Source organism: Caloenas nicobarica, chromosome 2, assembly GCF_036013445.1.
Source record: "Caloenas nicobarica isolate bCalNic1 chromosome 2, bCalNic1.hap1, whole genome shotgun sequence".
In the NCBI taxonomy this organism is placed as follows: Eukaryota; Metazoa; Chordata; class Aves; order Columbiformes; family Columbidae; genus Caloenas; species Caloenas nicobarica.
The window spans coordinates 152,869,675-152,886,513 of record NC_088246.1 but is presented as its reverse complement, the minus strand read 5'-3'; the positions used below and the strand labels follow the sequence as shown (position 1 = coordinate 152,886,513).

General features: G+C 41.7%; 1 protein-coding gene across 1 annotated transcript in view; it reads left to right on the top strand.

The window, feature by feature from the left end:
• Positions 1 to 16,839, top strand: part of ANXA13 (annexin A13) — a 33,106-nt gene that overhangs the window by 583 nt on the left and 15,684 nt on the right. The gene's annotated exons all lie outside the window — the stretch shown is intronic.

Below are 16,839 nucleotides of genomic sequence, written 5' to 3'. Positions count from 1 at the left end.
TTCAGTCTCTCGAACACTGTCAGGCTTGGGGCCGGGACACTTCCCTGGGGGTTAAACAGAACTGGCCCCAGTACTGAGCCCTGGGGAACACCACTCGTGACTGGCCACCAACTGGATTTGTCTCCATTCACAACTCTTAGGGCCCGGCCCTCCAGCCAGTTTTTATCCATCGCAGATATACCTGTCCAGGCCACGAGCTGCCGCCTTCTCCAGGGGAATGCTGTGGGATACAGTGTCAAAGGCCTTACTGAAGTCTAAGTACAGAACATCCACAGCCTTTCCCTCATCTGCTAAGCAGGTTACCTTGTCGTAGAAGGAAATCAGGTTGGTCGAGCAGGACTTGCCTTTCATAAACTCACGCTGACTGGGCCTGATCACTTGTTTGTTTTGTATGTGCCATGTGATGTCACTCAGGATGATCTGCTCCGTGACCTTCCCTGACACCAAGGTCAGACGGACAGGCCTGTAATTTTTCGGATCCTCCTTCCAACCCTTCTTGTATATGGACATCTCATTCACCAGCTTCCAGTTAACTGGGACCTCCCCTATTAGCCAGGATTCTTGATAAATAATTGAACTGAATAATGGTCTTCCCTCGGCTCCGCTGCTTCCTCCCTACACCAACGCAACAGCCCCTGGGCTGACACTGGCAGGGAACAGATCTGAGAAAATACCTCTGTTACCTGCTGGGTTGGTTTTAACATTAGCTTCCTGATGCAGTTCAGGCACACCTGGACAAATGCTAGTGCCTGCTCACGGCAAGGGCAGGTGCAGGAACAGAAATAAGTATTTCACGACAAGGAGCAGGCAAGATCATTTAATTTAGCAGTGCCTCCAGTATGCGGTCTATGTAGTGCGGGGACTGAAACTTTGCAGATCTGAACACCACCAGCAGCCGTGGTGCAGACCTGAACACCACCTCTTGGCACGAAGTCTTGAGCAAGTGCAGGAAGCCACTTCAAATAAAATAGCAGCAGGTGCCACTCCTTGTCTTAGGATGTGGGGTTTTTTGAGTCATTTAAAGTCTTATCAGTGTCAACTTCCCATGCAGAAGCATTTTCTTATTGTTTAAGTGTCAGAGAGTTACAGATGGGGTAAGGGCACTGTATTTTTTACATTACAAAACAGTGAATGATTTGATATATAAGTAGAAAAAACAAAGCAAGTCAACCCCTGATCACTTGTGCCATTTAATTTTTACGGCTGTTGTCCTCTATGCTTGGTAATAACCTCGGAGCAGTGGTGACAGAGCTGAAAGGAGACCAATAGAAAGAAACTCAGTGCTCTGGCATCTTCAGGTAGGTCCCTAGAGAACTACAGACCCAGGTCTTCTGTAGTGTCACAGTTATCTTCAAAATCCCAGTTCTGCATAACTGCAGAAACATGAAGCCTCAGCCTGCGGATGTGCCCTGTGTTGCCAACACTCAGGAGATGGTGAGCAGCTCACACAATCTCCAGTCTCAGATAAGGGCTCCCTGTGCATATCACCGTCAGGATTCAGTCCAGGAACACAAATCACAGCCTGCCAACCTGACCTCATCCTTAATTCTTCTACCCCCAGTTGTCAGGTTTCTTAAAAGCCTTTCTCTGTCACATCCCACAATGGTTTATAAATAAGCTATGAAAAGAAATTAATAAGAAACCCTTTTTGCGTTGCCTATTGCTACATAAACCAGGTGGTACAGGTCTTTGACTGGTACTATCTGTTTGCTTTTGATATCAGTGATTAGACACACCTCTCAGTAGGGCAGGACAATTTTTCTTGGATAGCTCTGTGGCAAATTATCTTGTTAATGGCAGCAGCACCTGAATATGAGAATCCACAAGCTAAAAATTCAGGTGCTGAGAATAACAATAATGTATGCAGTATTCCTGTTCCATTACATTCCTATCATCTGCCTCAGCCTTTTCAGTGATAGCACTAACAGAAGGGGAAAAAAACCCCAAGATCATTAGGAAGAAACTATTGACATGGAGTGAATCTTCAGAGAGGCAGAATAATTGAGCAGAGATGTGATTAGAAGCCAATAGTGAATGTGTTTGATTTTTAACACGATTTTTATTTATTAGCAGAAAGGGTGCCATACAACAAAAGAGTTCTGTGTTTATTAATGAGTTTGGGTATTTGCAGGCAACTGGTTCAAATTTACTTTCTAAATGAGGATTTGTTGTGGTTTAACCCGACAGGAAGCTCAACACCACACAGCCATTCGCTCAGTCCCCCTGCCCAGTGGGATGGGGGAGAGAATCAGAAAAAAAAGTAAACCTCGTGGGTTAAGATAAAGGCAGTTTAATAAGACAGAAAGTAATAACATTATTAATAATAAGACTATATAAAACAAGTGATGCACAATGTAATTGCTCACCACCACCCAACCAGTCCTCAAGCAGCGGTTGCCTGCTCTCCTGGCCAAGTCCCCCCAGTTTATATACTATGCAGGACAGCATATGCTATGGAACATCCCTTTGGCCAGCCTGGATCAGCTGTCCTGGCTGTGTCCCCTCCCAGCTGCTTCTGCTCCTCCTTGCTGGCAGAGCATGGGAAGCTGAAAAGTCCTTGACTTAGTATACACACTGCTTAGCAATAACTAAAGCATCAGTGTGTTATCAACATAATTCTCATTCTAAATCCACAGAACAGCACTATACCAGCTACTCAGAAGAAAATTAACTCTATCCCAACCAAAACCAGGACAGTATCCACCCCTTATTCTATACGGTTTGCATCACACTCATGCGTTTCAAAACATCCCAATTAATCACCACCACTTTTCTTGTCTTTTGTTATATATACACAGATATCTTTCCCTTAGTCTGTGGGCCCTCTCTCTAAAATGTACGTTGAGTTCGTTTAGTCCACGACTTTGGGCTCCATTCATCATAGAGTCCTTCAGGGCAGGAGTGATGGTATGTGCTGTTGGGTTGTATGCTGAAGCCAGTTCTGGTTCCATCACTGCTGCACTTGTCTGGTTCTGTCATCTCTGCACTTCGTTCTGTTTCATCCTCTTTTGAGTTGCTGGAACTTCCAGGACAGTTTCTCCACAGCCAAGACAAGGAAGAGAGATTTTCTTCATATTGTCAGAGTTGGCCAGGCAGTTTATCCACCGTTGGTCCTTCTCTGTCTTTCCAGCTCAGAACTGCCAAGGAGTTGGCATATGACGTGAGTACACTCCATACAAACTTCTGCCAGATTTCATCTGGATCTTTGGACAAGGTCATAGATAAAACACTCTAAACTCCTGCACCTTCGATTGACATCATTGAACTCTGAGGTTAGAATCACATTGGTTTAAATCATGTAAGGAAAATACAGTGAGCACCAAGGATCAGGCCACCGACCCTTTTTTCCAAACCTTGGATTATCATTAAAACCACATCCACTCCCTCCCAGATCTGCCCTGCAGGATGGATGTGTGTGTATGAGATGTTGTGCAGTTTACAGTTCCTCCAGCTGACCCCTCCAGCGGTTGCAGCAATGAGCAGAATTGTCCTGGAACACAGGCACTGTGTGTAGCCTTCTCCAGTGTTTTACAACTTTCCCTGACCTGTGTTAGTGCTCACAGGTAATCAGCCCTGGTTCAGAGATTGCTACCCCTAGTTTGGCACTCACTAGGCCTGTGCTGCTGACTATGTATAATGAATAATTTTTTTTTCCTGTTCTGCTTGGTACATACAACTACTTACTTAAATGCATTCACTTCTGGTAGGAATAATCTTTTGTGAGGACAAGCAAAACAAGGATTGAACAATTTAGCCTGGTGTGCATCATCTATTAGCTGCTGTCCTTCCACATTCTGTAATAAATTTCCACTTACCTTTGTTTTTCCCTTCTGAAATATTTTTAGACCGTCTTCTTTTTGCCTTTGATGACTCTTGCTATTCATAATTCATTCTGTCCATTTGTTTTTCTAAAGTGATTCACATATTCTTGTTCTCTGTATCTACACATGGCCTCAGTTATGGTTTATTGTCTTTTGGAGTTTCATTTTCTTAAAGAGCAGCTGTTGCAGACTTATTGCTACAAATTTTTCTTACTATGTTTGCTATTTTTCTTTCCTAGAGAGAAAATTTGCCTCTTGGATTTTAATGTATTCTCTTCCAGTTATTCTCAGCAGCCCCCATTCTTGAGATCACTTTCTCAAAAGGCATTACTTTTCGGTTCACTGACTTTTCAAAAGTCTGCTTTTTTCTTTATTCCAAGCTTCTTGTGCTTTTCCCTTGCACATAAGTTAACTCCATGTGTCATTACCGCTTTCAAACTACCTTCCCCTTCATGAATTTTCCACCGGTTCCTCCTTGTTTAAAATCAGAAGTAGCAGCTTGGCTTCCTCTAGTAAGTTCTGTTTCTTAAGACAGAAGTTGATTCCAGTGTGCTCAACATACTTGGTGGCCTGGTGGGGGGCAGCCAGTTTGCTTTTCCCACTGATGGGTAGCTGAGACATATCTACAGAGTAAAATATAGTGCTCTGAAGCAGTGAGGTGAGCTGCATCAGCACAGCTGTCCTCTGAACTGAGCACCGGCACTGACCAGCTGGGTGCCACCTTCACCGACATGGGAGAATGTCTGTTCTCCAAGATGACTCTCGTCTCTTTCTCAAGAGTGATTTGTGCAGCACGCCCAAGCTGCTTGTTCAAATTGATAACTGTTGATCAGATCACAAGACCAAATCGTTTCCAGGAAACTCTTCCCTCAGAAATAATGTTTGCTTGCATATCCAGAAGCGGGACGGTGACTTCCAACTGGAGACAAATTTATTGTAAACATCAGGTTTTAGCTGAGTTTGTTGGCAGGCTGAATTGTTTATTTAGGACTTCCACGCCAGTTTTCAACCCCTTAAATTCCCCTCCAAAGTAAACATTTGAAAGCTTAAGTCCTTCCTGCGCCTTATCCGTGTTAATGAATGTCCTGGTAAAACTGTCTGAAAATCTTCTGGTCCCTGATAGCATCTGATAGTCTCTGGTCAGCCCACTGCCCTTTTTGTCTGATCTGGATAAATCTCCAAATACCGTTCAGAATTCCTGTGGCTGTCTTTACTTTCTGCAAATTCTCTGTCTGACACAGGTTCACCAAGGATCAGCAGAGTTGAACAGGAATGCCAGGCACTGTAAAAGCCATTTCAGAGCTCATAGCAGTGCTGCAGTGGAGGTTGGTGGAGGCATTAATTCTGTTGACTCTGGTGTAATCCACAAGCCTTGTTTCTCTGTCACAGAGAAATCCAGGTGCCTGTCTCTCCAGGGAAAGTTCTGCCTCTTCTTGCAGACGAAGCACTGTCTTGCTTCCCAGCTGTGTGTGGGCACACTGCTACCACAGATATCCTCTGCAAAAAGCGCAGAGCTCAGCTTCACTTAGTTCTTACCTGTTATCACCCTGGTACTTTATTAATTCCCTTACTTCACTAGACTGAAGATTTTAATTGCCTCTTCCATTTAGCCTCAGTTAAGGCCCATCAGCTTTAACCTATTCTGTGGTTACATTTAGAGCAAAGACTTGCTTTGTGGTCACCAGCAATGATCTCCAGAGTAGCACTGTTATCAGTCAACAGTTACGCACTGCACTGTGTGGTGTTTCTTCCCTGAGATAATATTTTGTCTCCTTGTCAACTTTTTGAATTCTTTCTACTCCACCTTTCAGAGGATAATGTTTATTATCACCTTTCTGATAAACCCTTAGTGCCTCTCATCCTCGGCATCCAGCCTGCTTGATCTTCCCATGTCATAATACCCCTCCCTCAGTTTTCCATCCTGCTGCCAAAAGAAGGAGGAAGGAGGTGGAGGCAGATTCCACTCAGCAGATACCAAGAGATGCCCCTATCTCATCACCTGGAGTAGTCTCCCACAGGAGTACGGCCCTCAGGTCTTCCACAGGGAGTCAGTCCTGTTGTTAAAAAAGCTGAAAAGTACCATACAACCCTGGATTTTTGTTTAATTATACAAACTTTTAAACTCCCAGTACATAAACTAAGTCAACTAAATTGATCAGTGGGAGTAGCACATAATTTTCCTACTGATACCCCATTTGCATGCACAGCACGATATATTATGACTCAATCTACTGTTTGTTTTAAATGTTTAATGAGTTGTCCCTTCTGGGCTGCTGTATTTCACTCCCAACCAGTAAAAGTGGTAGGATTACCAGTCTGTATTTGAGCTTATGAGTGCCCTCTGACGTGATAGATTCCAGAGAAACCTTACAATTGCTTTCTCTCCAACTTTAGTATTTCCTTTAATGTCAGTTGGGATGGCTTTATTCCCAAAAATATTATGAAAGAGGCGGGTAGTTCCCAGCTCAGTAAAGGCTTTGAAGATGCCTTTTGAGACAGGATTTTTCCTCAAAGCATTGAATTCTGGATAAAATTCTTCATGCTCACATTTGATTTTTGCATTACATGAGTTCAAACACCATAACCAAAGGTGATCAGTTATTTTTAAGTGTGTTTGAATGGCAGCAAGGTCTTTGCACGAAAGTACTGTCTGTCAAACCATTTAAAACCTAGAATTATTAGCACACTTTCAGTAACAGTGATTTCCTTTTGCTTACTGTTTAGACAATTGCGTAGCTTTACCCCCACACCCTCCATGAACTGCCATAAATTCAATTGTACTTGATTTCTTCTCTTATTTTCCTCTCGGTGTCCTACCTTAGGTCTAAAGCAGCACCTGGGATGGCTGTCAGGTGCCCACCCAGCTGCTCTTTCACTCCTCCTCCTCAAAAGGACAGAGGGAGAAAATAAGATTAAAAAGCTCATGGGTTGAGATAAAGACAGGGAGATTGTTCACCTGTTACTGTCACAGGCAAAACAGGCTTGACTTACAGAAATTAATTTACTTCATTTCTAATTAAAAATAGAGTAGGATGGTGAGTTCTTCACACCCTTCTTCCCAGGCAAAACTTCACTCCTTCATTCCAAACTTTTCTAGTTCTTCCCCCAAGTGATGCAGGGGGACAAGGAATGCAGGGTGTGGTCAGTCCATAACACTTTGTCTCTGCTGCTCCTTCCTCTTCGTGTCCATTTTGGAGGCAATTTGCACTGGCTCTGTTCAGCGTGGGGGTAATCCCTGGTCTCTTCTCACAAGAGGCCACCCCTGCATACCCACCGCTACCAAAACCTTGCCACGTAAACTCAATAAAAGCAGCGAGATTCTATTCAAAATATTTTGTAGGAGCTGAGGGTCCTCAATGACATACTAAATACCACTAAATCCCATAAGATCCGATATAAACTCTTCAGAGGAGGCATCCTTCTTTCTAAAATGTTTGTAAAGTGTTGGGCAATACCATAGCTGTACGTTTTAAATCATTGTAATAACAATTAAATGAGTATGTATCATCTCAAGGCTTGTATTGTGAAATCCTGATTTTCCTTGGAGAAACCAGCCCGCTTCATGAACTAACAGGATGTGATAGTAGATACTAGGGATAATAAAGCCGCTGTGTAATGATAAATACGCCCCACCTTGAAATGACTAGAATTTAAATAATGTCAGAAGTTATTGATTAACCAAGAGTTGGGTAGGATTTAGCTGCTCTAGTAAAAGTTGACGATTCCATCTGAATGCTTGTTTTATTGAAGAGCAGAACAGTTGCATCCTCCACGCTCAGACTAAGCAAAAATGGGCAGTTCACATGTGAGTAGTTATTTAATTTGGATTGTCAAGAATGCAACAATTTCCGGTTTTAGTTTTGTCCTTTTTCACTTTAAATGGCATCAATATAGCTGCAAACAAAGATTTAAGCTCAAAATCTGCTTTAAGCGTGGGTGGGAAACTCGTATGTAGCTGGTAACATTGCTTAATTGCAGTACATTAATAATGAAACTATTAGTATAATACACAGGTTCTGCGTGTTTTAACACTCACTGTGGCTTAGTTAAAAAGGGCAGCACTTTAATGTTGAGGAAAAGAAATTATCCATAGTATGTAATGGGAAAACCAATTTGAGTTAGTTAGCAAATTTGCATTGGAACATTCTGAACACTAAAATAACTCTGTAAAGATGTATGAAAACCTTCCTGTCCCAAAGGCCAACACTTTCAAAATTTGTCTAAGTTTGTCATTGAATAGTAGGGACGGAAGTAATCTCAATGTTTGGTGCTCACAGAAGGACTGGATTAAAATCCAGGTGTCAGTATTTACTACATCAAATTACTGTATGAGTTTTAACTGAGAGAAATCTGATGAGGGGCAGCTGGGGGAACTGGGGCTGTTCAGCCTGGAGAAAAGGAGGCTGAGGGGAGACCTTGTCACTGTCTGCAACTACCTGAAAGTAGGTTGTAGTGTGGTGGGGCTTGGTCTCTTTTCCCTAAGTAACAAGCGATGAGAGGAAACGGCCTCAAGTTGCCTCAGGGGATGTTCAGATTGTATATTGGGAAAATTTCTTCCCTGAAAGGGTTGTCAGGCATTGGAACAGGCTGCACAGGGAAACGGTGGAGTCACCATCCCTGAAGGTGTTTAAAAGATGTGTAGATGTGGTGCTTAGAGACATAGTTTAGTGGTGGACCTGGCAGTGTTAGGTTAACAGTTGGGCTTGACCTTAAAAGATGTTTTCCAGCTTCAACAATTCTATGATTCTATAAGCACACAGTGTAAGGGTTGTTGGCAGGCATCTCCTGAGGGTCCTGACACTGGAGAGCCTTTCACTGGACACTGCACTGAAAGCAGTGTAGAGCAAACATATTCAATTACTTTAGACAGCTGAGGTCTATCTATGGCAAGAGAGATCACAGCACTGCATCTCAGGCAGGTTTAGCAGTTGCCTGAGTTCCATGCTGGACAAGGTAGCCTGGAGTTGTGTTGTAGGCTTTAGTGGGAAGAGGTATGAGCCCATGTTGGAAGAGAACCCCATGATTCATCCCATGACTCATTTGGGAGTTGCATCGTTCTTTGTCTCTAGGAAATTACAGGTAATCTTGGAGAAATGCCCACATCTGTATCAGACAACCACTTCTGGAACAGCCTGAAGATACTAAGTTCTTTACAGAGCTTTTCCGCTGCAGTTTGTTCTTTCTCCTAACCTCACGTTTTGCAACCACAGGTTCTGTGTCTTATGCATTGTGTTTTTAAACCTTCAGAGCAAGTCTTACAAACTCGCAGACGATATACGGAAACCAACCATAGGGACTACCAGTTTGCCAGCAGATGAGCTAGTAAGCACTTTTTTTATGAAGGATGAGAGGGGCACTGTGGTATTGCAGCACCTGCTGCTGTGGTTTATGGTGGCTTTGGGAGGCACTGCAGTGCACAAAGGCAACTCCTCTTTCATGGGCAAGACTGGCACTGGAAAGCTGGGTAAAACTGGGTTGTTTCATTCTGTCGAGTTCGGCATCTTTCCAAAATTTTGTCTGCTTTGAAATTTCAGAAGTGAAATTTTTTTGAGTAGCCCAAATTCCACTGGGAGAAATATCAAATTAATCATCTGCATCAAATGATGTATTTTATTTGGTTAAATGGACTTAGGTTTTAAAACTTTTTTTAAAATACCATTATTAAATCAAGTTTTCACTGAAAGCTAGACATTTTTCAAAGAAAAGTTTCATTACGTGGATGTTAAAATGGAACTTTTCAGCTATATTAAATGTCTCATTTTAAAATGCTTTCATCAAAACTAATACCATCCTGAACATGTTGATTTGAACAAAAGTAACAAATTTTACTGAAAACAATGCTTTGAATGAAAATTTTCCAACCAGCTCTAAAGTGTACCTTTCTCTTAAAAACTAAACTCTCAATTAAGAGCTGCATCTCATGCAACATTACTGCTCCAAATCTGCATATTTCCACATGCTTTTTGCTCTCTGAACTTGATCCAGTCACTTTTTCCACAATCAAAGAAAGTTTTTGACTGCACATCCTTAGAGACTGGAAGTCTCTAATTATTTTCTCTGTTTGCAGTCTTGCATCAACCTTGTTTGTATTTCTGCTGTCTTCAAAATTACCATGAGTTGAATCGATCCACCTGAAAATCTGCATAGCTGCTCTGCTGCAAGCAAAGTGCTTTGGGAATCACAGCAATGGTTTTTATGATATGATGATTTTAAAAGTTTTATGGATTTTTGTCTTCTGTGAAATTGCGTAATTGTTTTTTTTAACCTTCTGTCTCTCAAGAATCCAAGAAGACTCTTTATGCATTATTCTGTGTGATGTTTGTGACTTGACTTAATTTGGGGGATGGGTGAGTTCTTTGTTTTTAATTTAAATCACTTTTTGAGATTCTCTAGGATGCCCTTGAGTTTCATCTTCTCATTGTAAAGCAACCCAAACCTTCTGCCAGGGAGGACTCAATAATGTAAGAAGGGGGTGGCAGGTTGTCGTGGGCCAAATGGTTTGAGAACTTGAAGGTAAAAAAGTAATTATAATCTAGAGAACATATCTGCCTGGGGCTCCTCTTGGGGATAAGCTCACAAGCATCACAAGGGCCTCTGTGTTGCCTGTACACATTTCTATGCTTGTAGAAATGTTTCCTTAGTACAAGCGTTACTTACCACAGCATGATTTTATTATCTCATCACAAAGATCAACAATTTGCTATTTGTTGCTTCCCCTGACAGACCAATATTCAGTGACAGATCATTCTTGTTCAACCCCTGGCCACAAGCCCACAGGCAGCTGAAGACAGGAATATCTTCTTGTTCAGCCACCCGACACTGGGAAAGAGCTGTGGCAGATTCTTTTCATTTTCATGGTCTCCTTTTATCCAGGACATTTGATGTTCCTATTAGGTCTGAGGCTGTCCTGTGAGTGCAGCTGCAGTAGGTGTTAACAAGCATCTACTCATGAAAAATTTATACTGCATTTGTGGCAAAAATTAAAATAAAGAAATAAATTAAAAATCTGAAGCATCAAAGGGTCATTACATTTATGTTGTATGTAATGTAAATAGGTCAAACAATTCAGTTTTCCAAAAACATTAAAAAATTCAAAATATCTGAACCCTAATGCTCTTCTTTGTATACAACATTTTTAGTATAATGCATTGGGTTTTGTTGTTGCTGCCCAGAAAAATTGCTCTGCCTTTATTGTTGACTATGACCAGTGATGGAAGCAGTGGGCTGGTTACTGCTGCTCTGGGTGACTCGGCTGACCTGGGAGTATCTTGAGAACCTCCTCCACTTGAAGGGAGTTGGACACAGAAACCTCCAATTTCGGTGGACATGGGTGGTTTGTCAGACACTAAACACGCGATGTGTGTATAGTAACAGCCCTTGTATGTGTCTGTGAATATACAGATAGTGTTTAGATAATGCATCTTCCAGAGGAATGTTTTAAAAGCAATGAAGCATTAGGGACCAAGGAGAGCAACGTAATTTGGGGGCTTCCCTGATGGGGTGCTACATTCCTCTAGTCCTTCTCTTAAATAATTCAGATTTAGAATATAAGAATCGGTGTGATGTTCCCGAAGATTGTGTCTATTTCAACCCTGCATAGGTATACCTAGTTTCCATGCTGGCATATACAAGAATTAACTTCAGCTCCATCAACATTAACTTACCAGAACACATCACAAGTCTTAGTTGAGGTAATGAGTGTAAATTTTTTAATAAAATGTAAGAATGCTTATCTGTGTATCAGTATGCAAGTTGAAGATTTCGTATCTCAGCTGAAAAAGAGATGGAATATGCTGGTTTTCAATCATTTTAGTTCTCATTGTCCGTAATGGCCCAAAGTGTTTTCCAACCAGCCATTATGGTTAATAAAATAAAAGTAGACAAATCCGCCCCCCACATAACAGAGAATTAATTATTCCAGGCAGGGAATTCTAGATTTGCCCTAGGTGAATAAAGCCATTTGTTTGCTATTTTTTGTGGCTTCCATTTTCAAGATAAAGGGAAGTGATGTGAGGCACGACTTGTGCCTAAAGGCAAGCGTGACATATCCGGAGGTTTCTAGCGTCCTGCCCTGCCTCAGCTTCAGCTGCCACACTGGGGGAGTCAGGTCCCCGTCAGCCCCACGTCACCTCTGCCAGCCCCACACAGGGGCTGGGTGCTCCGACACAGCTCAAAGGCGTCTGTATTTAAGCGGAAGAATTGAGCCCTCTACAAATAAAAGCTGCAGGTTTGCAACTTGGGCATTCCCACTGCATGTTACCCTGGCAGCTACCTCTGATTTTAAGAGTAATCTGTATTGAGTTCCACCAGCCACAAGCAGGTTTGGACACATTAGAACTCGACAGTGTAAAATTCATCCATGAGAGCACCCTCCAAACATATGCTTTTCTTTTAATTGTGGGCTTCTCTATCCTGGTGATCAGCATGAATAAATTAAGTGGATAAAAAGTCACCATAAGCTATTATGAGATGGTATATTAACAGCTACTTAGAAACAGGACGTTGCAGGAGAGAGGTGGTTTTAATTTTGCAGTTTAAGTAACTGGCAGAGCAATTAGCTTCATTGTTGCCACCTGTTTATAATAGGAAAAATAAATGCAATTAATTCTATTAGGATCTTGTCACTGTAATTTTAGTCTCAGATGTGAAAAATAAGGTAATTTGCACCTCTCAGTTTGGAAAGAGTCACCGAGTCATTGCAAAGGCTGTTGAGTAATACAATCTAACCTACATACCTTACATATATTGTATTATCCAATATAGACTTTACAGAGAAATTGTTTTGTTCTTGATAGCAACAACCTGTTAGCGACAAGCTGGCCTGATGGTCCATGTTGCTGTCGTACAGCTGTTAGACCCAAAACAGCTGCAAGGATTTGGGGCAGTGACAGCCTGGCTGGCAGGTGGCGGGTGGCATTCGGAGCCACCGATACCATTCTCAGAGCAGTCACGGAGGCAGACGGCAATTTTCCAGTTGCGTATTGTGGCTGAATGAGAAAATTGCTCAAACAAACAAAGGTGACAGGTAGGTTTTACAGAGCAGCAGAGGAATAAACCTCACAGTCAAAAGGACACGCGTAGTCCTTAAGGTAGTGCTTGCCAATTCACATACGTCAACAAGGAGTTTATCAACCACACCTTTTTATTACCTGAGCACAAACCATGGTGCTTGCTGATACTGCCCCACGGCCAACATGCCACAGCTGTTCACTTCTATTTGTTTTTAAATGTTAGCGCCCATCTACTCTGACCTGTGTGCTGAAAGCCTTTACATTTCTCATAAATTCCTACCTGAAGAATTGAGACCAATTATTTGAATTTTGCTGAAGAAGCACTTGAAGAACATCTTTCTTTCATGCAATGACAATATGAGATAGTGAACCCACTATCTACTAATGGTGAGATATCCTCTCACATGAACAGCCTTTCCCAGTTAGGTGAGACCTGACCTTGCCTACCAGTAATTGCTCTTTGTTTATTTTGCTTCTCCACTATATTAAAGAGCTCTAATATTTGGAAGTTTTTTCTCATGGAGGCACCTGTACACTGAAATGGAATGGGCTTTATCTGTTTTTCTGCTGTTTCTGATTGATGGTCTGGAGCTTTTTGAGCAAGTCACCTTTTTATTATATAAGAACAACATACCTTATATAGCAGTAGGAGGCTGTGACTATTCTTGTTCTGCTCATACCTTCTGCTATGTTCCAAAAATTGACCCAGTTGAAAAGGACCTTAGGTAGCATTACAATAGGTTGAAGAAGGTTTTATGACTGGAAGTGTCTGTTTTGGTAAATCAGACTATTGATGAAGTACAAACGTAGTATCATGTTTTCAGTCCGTCTTTGGAAGCAGATCAGAATCAAAATCCAGCAGCCTACTCCCATGTTTATTCTTGTATTTTATTCTTAATACAAGGAAATGCTTTGAAATGAGTGACGAGATTTGAGCTGTTTGTCACTAAGACAGTCCCTTCGGGCGGGAGTTCAGGGTTTGTTCTGCTAACAGGATGTTATCGTGACAACGTGTGACTAGAAGACTAAAACCACAAGGTCTAAGACAAAGTGCCTATTTTTTTTTTCCTACCCAGTACTGTCAGTCTAGTTAACCTTGGATTCCAGTTGCATGATAGCTCATTAAAGGCTTCTGCCAAGATAAATAATTAATCTTCAGTATATGTGTGTTGATAAAATATTAATCATGTAGGTGCTCATTTGCCAAAAGCTGTCTTCTGTGATTGTAGTGTATTAGATACAATTTAACTAATGAGATCAACATCCCAGTCCTGTTGTTTATTAAGCTAACAAGGTGACTAGATGGTTTAGGACATTTCTTGATAGACAGAAAATAAATTTTCCTCCTCTCCACACAAGAGAAGAATACAGAAAATTGTAGAATTGAAAGGCATGTCAAGATGTCAGCTCACTTATCCATTGCCTACAGCAGGACCAGCTCTGCCCCAACCAGTCCTGACAGCTCTGGCGGTGCTGAGCTGGAGGAAAACTGGTTCATCAGCTGAAGACGAGGCTCCCTGAGGGTCTTTGAACTGGCAATTCAGTGACTGTGCACAGTGAGAACTGAGAAATCTCCACAGCTTCCACAGTTTCTGGTCTATAATTGTTTTTCAATTGTTTCGGCTTGTCTGTTGTTTTTTCTGGCATTCCTGTGCTCACCTTTGGGACATTATGGATTGTTTGGGGCTTGGAATCCTGAAGAGACAGGATGAATGACAGTACAGTATGTATATAGCTGTTAACATAGCTAAAAATATTTGAACCCACTGGACAATTTTTAGATTAATTGACCAGCAGGGTGTTAGTCTTAAAATTATTAGGTGCCTGTCATGTTTCTTGAAAATCTTGAGAAGAGAGAGATTGTATTAGAAATCCCCTGAACAAAAGACTGAGGCATGAGCTCAACCCTTAGAAGACACCAGAGGATCCACAGAGTGAGGGGCCATTACTCCTGTGCCCATCAGAGGAATTGCTTCAGCTGCGGTAGGCAGCAGAGGCACCAAAATCAGCCAGACAGGAGATGTCAATCTGTAGGAAACCAGGCAGAGGGGTTTCTGGTGCCCACCTGCTCACTAGAAAGGAAAGCTCAGATTGTTGCGCATGGAACTGGCTTGTGTAATTCTTTCTAAAACCTTGCTTTTCTCCAATGCATTTTTGTAAACATAATTAAATATATCTGAAAAATAAGAGAGGTGGTGAAATAGCTGTGGCATGATTCTGTTGCCCACATCCAGTAACCATTGGTGATGCCCTCAGGTATGTGAGATATCTGCACCAGGCTGACAGATGCAGGTCCCACAGGAGAGCACTCATTTCTGACAGACAGCGGGCAGCTTACCCTGGGGCATCTCTAACAGCACCAGATACCTACACTTAGACAACTGAACGCTGCCCTAAATTTCATTCCAGACCCCACTTATTTGCAGTAGTCACTGCTGTAAGAAGCGTGGCTGGGTCAGTCTGCCCTGTCTACGTGCTGCCATTTTGAGATTTAATTTGTATTTCTGTCGAGCCAAAGAAAAATGAAAACAGCAATCCAAAGAGAAGCCTGGAATTAGACATCCACTAAATAAAGCACATAAAATGGATCTGGCAAAAATGAAGACTGGAGTAAGCACTCAACATCCCTGCATCAATTTTAGAGCTCTGCCCGTAGCTATTAGACCTGCATTTTCACTGCTCTGGTCAGCGGCTGCATTCCTGCTGGCTCTTCCTAATAATTTACTTATAAGGGTCTGCATCTGCATTTACTTGTGTGCATTGTCAGGATCGATCTGTGTCAGAGCTGCACTGTCAGCAGCAGCCGCCCTTTCTGTTTTGATGGTGCTCCTTCACAAACCTCTGTTCCCCAGAATGGTTGTGGCATCTGCTTGAGATGATAGAAATGAAAAAATAGTGATTGCTCAGCTGTATTATCAGGTATTTTCAGGTAGGGTATCTCTTTTGCAATACAGGAAGCTGCCTGGCATGCTCATGGTAGCAGTTGTTCTGTTCTTGTCTACTGACAGATGAGCACTTTGTATCTACTGCAAGCTTAATTGTCTTTAGCTCAAGGAAGATATTCAATTTTGTCTTCAGAAGTATATCCAATGTGTTGCAACATCCAACCGATTCTGACTACTGATGCCTTGAATCCACCAGAGCTATAATTTCCCCCTTTCTGCTCCACCCCCCGTCAAACCAGCCCCTTTCTTGGTTTTGCTGACCTTTTTGTTAAACTGTTTATTCGTGCACCATAAGGTCTCCACATGCTGAAAGATAAAAAATACCATCTCCAAATCCTTCTCTAAGCATTGCAGACCATCTTCAACTATAAACTCGTCTTACATCCTCTTAAAGTAAAATGTAATTTACAGTAGGAAAAACTACTTGGTGTGCTTTACAACAAGGTAGAAGTGTTAGTTTTAGATTAGTTATAATCTATCCAGTTTAATAAAAATAAATATGTGGCAATTCTAGCCAAAGCTGCAAAGGAAAATAATTGTTACTTCAAATATGTTTGAGTGAGGCAAAAACTGTTTGACCTAAGGAACACTCTTGGCAGAAAAAAAAAAAAAACAAGTGGACACAGGCCATGAATACAGCTAGGCTGGAAGTGAAAAGAGGGTTTCTTACCACCAGAATTCTGGTTACACTAAGTAATATAGAAGTATTGGAAAGAAATGTAGAAGAAAATGAAGTAACAGAGTAGATGGAGCTGGACCAATTTATGGGAGCAAGTTCCCTTGCATCCTATGTCCAGCTGCAAAGTTTGTATACAGTCTCTCCGTCTGAAATTTCAGACTCCACATCATGCTATCACCAAAATTGCTATAACACTTGTAAGTCATTAACTACTCAAATCTAATCTAAGATCCTAACTCTAAAACAATAACTATATTCAAGTGACTCTGCCCATATTACAAATGTTACAAATAGTCTTAAACATCTATTTCTTTTGCCGTTCACCCCTTGCAGGAAAAGCCACCTGTCAAAATCCACAGGGTAGGAAGCAGCACAGTTCTGAA